Source organism: Ischnura elegans, chromosome 1 (assembly GCF_921293095.1).
Source record: "Ischnura elegans chromosome 1, ioIscEleg1.1, whole genome shotgun sequence".
NCBI lineage: Eukaryota > Metazoa > Arthropoda > Insecta > Odonata > Coenagrionidae > Ischnura > Ischnura elegans.
In genome coordinates, this window is record NC_060246.1 from 107,520,004 (window position 1) to 107,526,418 (window position 6,415).

Consider the following 6,415-nt stretch of genomic DNA (forward strand, 5'->3'; position numbering starts at 1 on the left):
ACGCAATTCTTTTCATGTTTTTATAATGTTATCCATTTCTGTTCATTCTATTGATCCAATATCTATTACTTTCTCAACTATGCCCTTCGATGGTGATGATGTGGTATAGCAATTCGATATATTTTAAGGAAACGCAGATTCGATATTTATCGTATGTGAGACTTCATAGACAACATATTTACCGTGTGCATTATGAGGAATACCAATATGTACCCATTTACCAAATTTCATTCACCTACCTCAAACACTTATCAAGTTATGTCAATATTCGTATTTGTTATAATAATCGAATTGAACTTTCGATTATACTGACATCTGTACAGTAAAATGCTCATAGCTATTGATTAGAGTTTCATTCTATGGTCAGCCACTATCTATTACCTTATCAGGTATGCCCATGGATTTTAAATTCTATGTGCTATAGCAATTCGATATATTTTAAGGAAACGCAGATTCGATATATATCGAATGTGAAACAACATATAAACATATTTTCCCTGTGCACTATGAGAAATGACAATATGTACTTATTTACCAAATTTCATTCATCTACCTCAAATACTTATCAAGTTATGTCAACATTCGTATTTGTTATAATAATCGAATCGAACATTCGATTATTCTGACAGCTGTACAGTAAAATGCTTATAACTATTGATTAGAATTTCATTTTATGGTCGTACACTATCTATTACCGTATTAACTATGCCGGTTGTTGCTAAATGCTATGTGGTATTGCAATTCGATATATTTTACGGAAACGCATAAACGATATATATCGAATGTGAGACTTCATAAGAAGCATATTTCCCCCCGTGCGTTATGGGGACTACCAACATATACCCATTAACCAAATTTAATTCATTTACCTCAAATGCTTATCAAGTTATGTCAATATTCGTATTTCTTATAATAATCGAATCGGAATTTCGATTATGCGGACGCTTGTAAGATAAAATTCGCAATTGAAATCATTCAGAATTAATTCTATTGTCAACCACAACAAAATTCAGCCTCAACTTTGCCCGTAGGTATTAAATCCTATGTGTTATAGCAATTCGATATATTTTAAGAAAACGCAGATTCGATATATATCGAATGTGAAACTACATACAGTAACTATTCTCAATGTACGTCGAGAGGATTACCAAGATGTACTCATTTACCGAATTTCGTTGGTGTAACGAAAAAACTTATCAAGTTATGCCAATTTACTTATTTGGTATAATAATCGAACCGAACTTTCGATTAAATTGACACCTGTAAAGTGAAATGCGCAATGCTATTCATTCAAATTTGATTCTCTAGTCATCCACCTCATATTTCCTACTCAACTTTCCCCGTGGATGATAAATCCTATGTGGTATATCAATTCGATATATATTTAGAAAACGCAGATTCGATATATATCGAATGTGAGACTACATACCTTACGTATTCCCACTGTACATCATGAGGAATACCAAGATGTACTCATTTACCAAATTTCGTTGGTGTAACAAAAATACTTATCAAGTTATGCCAATATACTTATTTGGTATAATAATCGAATCGAACTTTCGATTAAACTTACACCTGTAAAGTGAAATGTGCATTGCTAGTGTTAAAAATTCAATTCTTTGCTCATCCACTACATATTTCCTACTCAACTCTCCCCGTGAGTGTTAAATCCTATGTGATTTAGCAATTCGATGTATTTTAAGAAAACGAAGATTCGATATATATCGAATTTTAGACTACATACAGTACCTATTCTCAAAGTTCATCATGAGGATTATACAAAAATGTACTTATTTACCAAATTTGGTTGGTTTACGATAAATACATGTCAAGAATTGCCAATTTACTTATTTGGTATAATAATCGAATCGAAATTTCGATAATACCGACACCTGTACAGTAAAATGCGCAATGCTACTGATTCAAATAACCTTCTGTGGTCTTACACTATAATAATCTCCCTAAACTTTGACCGTGGATGTTAAATCCCTCGTATTATAGCAATTCGATATATTTTAAGAAAACGCAGATTCGATATATATCGAATATGAGACAACATAGTAAACATATTTACACAATGCATTATGTGTAATACCAATATGTATCAATTCACTAAATTTCATTGGTATAACTGTAATACTTATTAAGTTATACCAATATTGGTATTTGCTATAATAATCGAATCGAATTTTCGATTATACTGACACGTGTACAGTAAAATGCGCAATCCTACTGATTTAATTAACCTTCTGTGGTTTTACGCTATAATATTCCTCCTCATCTTTGCCCGTAGATGTTAAATCCTATGTATTATAGCAATTCGATATATTTTAAGAAAACGCAGATTCGATATATATCGAATATAAGACTACATAGTAAACATATTTACACAATGCATTATGTGTATTACCAAGATGTATCAATTCACTAAATTTCATTGGTCTAACAGTATTACTTATTAAGTTATACAAATATTCGTATTTGCTATAATAATCGAATCGAACTCTCGATTATAATGACACCTGTTGAGTAAAATGCGCAAAGGTACTTATTCAAATTACCTTCTGTGGTCTTACACTATAATATTCCTTCTCAACTTTGCCCGTAGATGTTAAATCCTATGTATTATAGCAATTCGATATATTTTAAGAAAACGCAGATTCGATATATATCGATTGTGTGACTACATAGCAAACATATTTACACAACAGGTTGTGAGTAATACCAAGATGCATCAGTTTACCAAATTTCGTTGGCCTTACAAATATACTTACCAAGTTATGCCAATTTACGTATTTGGTAAAATAATCGAATCGAACATTCGATTAAACTGACACCGGTACTCTGAAATACGCATTTCTATTGGGTTATATTCCATTAGTATGTCATTCTTCATGTTATGCTGGCACAACCATCTCAAGCGATGGATATTCCAAAAAGTTATTAGCCCTCGATAATATTCATGAAAACGTAGATTCGATATATATCGGACGTTAACTCACCAACAGTAGTCATTTAAACATTGCTGTATGGAGAATACCAAGATGTACCCGTTTGCCAAATTTCATTGGTCTATCCTAAACACCAACAGAGTTATGTTCATTTGCTTTTTTCAATGGCGGCATAGGGGACCCTAAGAGCCAATGGTCCTACCCATCCTGTATTCATATGCATATCCATATTCATGAGATAGCAGATATTAATTTGGAAACAATAGAAAAACGCATTTCGAAAAATGGACCGCGGTCTTTGGTTAAGAATCTCCGTATACATACCCAATGCAAGTTCCCAATGTCTACTGCCATGCTCCCTCCTATAAGGCGATGCGAGTTTTTCTTACCGAGTCCGACCACTTGCCGTTTGGCGGGGAGGAATGGCGGCGATCGCCGGGAAGCCAAAAAAATAATTTGGGAAAATTTCAAAATGAAATAATTCATTAACTATTACGATACCTAATTAAAAAAGAAAACCCAAAGTCTAACGAATAGTTAGGCTTGTGCCAACATCTTCGCGAGCTACATAGCTTAAGTTTCGTTCGCCAGCTGTCAAATCGAAATCACATAAGAACGCGTGTAAATCGATATCTCGAAATCGGCTCGACTTGGAAGCTTCTAACCCATGCCAAAAAAATCGGCCAAAAAACTAATGTTTCCCATTTGGATGTCGTCCGCGTGCGGCGATTTAAAGTGGGTCATATCGCGAATTTATTTTTTTTCCATAAGAGCCCATGTTAAAGTAGATCGATATATCTCGAAAAGTATCGCACTTTTTGGCATTTTCAGATTTTTTCTCCCGATGAATATTTTTTTAGTTTTTCCACAAAAAATCTCAGCTCGATAGGCCCGGTAGTTTGGGCTGCTAATTATGGTCAATCACCCAATCAGTGAATCAGATTTCAGCTATTATTGTGTAATGGAATAGACAGAAACTCTATATGTCGTGGGATGTTGTGTTATAGCCCTCGGGCGTTTCTTACGCCGAGGAACTCCCCAACGAATTTATAAAAAGTTTACTTAATTTTATAACTACTGAAGTCTGCAGATGGCGCATACGCCATCCGTAGACTTTAGTAGAGAGAACTTGGAGAGCGACAGGGGTAAGAATAATAAAGGGATATCTCTTCCCCCGCTGACGGTAGGGAAAATGGCCCTGTTAAGAAATTTGAAGCTTTCAAGTGGTGCGAGTAAAAAGCTCGTGGCTCGGTGGAGTGGGCCATATCAAGTGATGAAGGTGAGAAGTCCAGTCAATTACAATATTCAGAGCACCCAACATGTTGGAACCCTCATTGCCCACTGCCGTAGCCTTTTACCCCTACCACCCGATTCCTGCACCAGTGCAACCCACCTTCCGACTGCAGTGACCTCTCATCCCCATCCCCTCCTGTGAGCCTCGCCACACTCCCAATCCGAGACCTCTCGAAGAAGAAGGTGCTAAGCTGCATACTCCCACAAAGTTATCCACATAATCTCCGACCCTTACCAGGTTGTGAACTTCCTCCTTAGATTTCACTCCATTCAGCATGCCACACCATCGGAGACGCAATGCACTCAGACTCACCTCCCTCTTCGTGGGCATATTCTGGAGTACGCTCTGCGATTTGGAGGAAGATCCACTGTGTCTACACACACCCCCGAGGATACCAGGACAATTTTTACCCAAACCTCCCCTAGTGCCTTGTGCCAAGAACGTGTGTGTGCGCGTGTGTAAAAGGACAGTAGACTTGGTTATTATGTCAAATATATTGGTTGATTGGTTATAACGTCATGTCCAGGCACTTTTGCTGTTGCGGCTCATTCAGCAAAGGTACTTCTGAGAATGTCGTGTGGTTGTGTTGCCATGGAAAATACTCCCATGACTTTTTCTCCTAAAAAAGGGAAATCGAACAGGAACTTCTGTAAACCACAGTGCCCCTCCAAGGCCTGTAGGGACACAGTGGATCAATTCCATGAATTCTCAAAGCCAGGCAATTTTTACTGTTGCATAAATGATTGGGTTGTGATTGAAAAGATCAATCGGCAGAATTAGTGGATCCACCGATTGAAAGTTGGGAAAAAGGGGACAAACAACATGCTGGTGTGTTTGTTGCACTTGGTGAAGAACGATTATATATTACCTATTTCACTTTCTTCTCTATTTCATTTCTAACTGTATTTCTTAATTTGTTTCAATGTGGTTGACACTACGTTGTGAAGTCGATGCAAATGTAATCCTCCATCAAGTCATCTATGTTTTAATCTGTTCCTTCTCAAAAGATTCGCCTGCAAGACATTGATTTTTTAAGAGGAATGCTATCCCGTCAATGAATTTGCCAATCTCTTCAATAGAAAAATCTCCAGTTGGAGTAAACACAGAATAGATGACGAGAAGAGCTACCTGTGTTAACTAGATCATAAATATCAATAGTTGTAAAAAAATAATTATATTGGTTAAGGTTATTTGTTGTTAGGCTATTTGTTTTTTTATAATTCCACCTGAAGGAAGTGCCCATGGGGATTTGAAATACATATAAGTTATTAGTGTGAATTGTTCTCATGTGTACGTATGGGCTACGTCCACATCTGGTATCATAATATAGTTGACTTAAAAAGAAATCAGTTCCATAGATGAACTAGTAATTTTTCTTTCTATGTTTATTTACCACTCTATTTTACCATGTCTATTTATTTACCATGTCTACATGTAGACCCAAGGCCAAGAAAGTTTTAATTTACTTCTTTCATTGAAGTAAGGTTCTCAAATGCAATAGAATATCATGGAAAACTCACTAATGAAGTCTTGTCACTGACCAGAATCTAGCCTCCACCTAATTCTTTTTAATGGACATCATTTCCTGTCACATGGTGCAACTAAGAAAAACTTTCAGAGGTTTCAAGAGCACTCTTTTAGTCGCCTCTTACGACAAGCAGAGATACTGCAGGAGAATTCTAAAAACCCCTCACTGCAGGGTCACCTTACAAACACTATCCTAAAATGCACAGTTTTGCATTGCATAAAAGGGCACAAGTTTTTGCACATTGCAGGCGTAACTAGTTCCCAATGCTGACCAAATTGAGATAAATATTGAATACAAAAACTTTTAGCCTTAAGTAATGTTATTATATTGTGAATAAAATCTTGATGGGCCACCTGAATTTTTTTATCAAGTTTTCTTCAGTTCAATAGACTGAAGTCACACAAAATATGCCCTACGAACACTATAAAACAATACTATTCACAAACCAATCATTCATAGAACATAAGATAAGCCTATCTTCCACAAATGAGCAAAAAGAACTAACCCTTAAAAACAAATTAGACCAGAGAGCAATTCCTCACAAATTCAATAACATCTAATATTAGTACAATTTGTGGCTGAATTGAATGACATTGCCACTATCCACAACAAAAGGACTATTTGAAGCATCCATTCTCATGC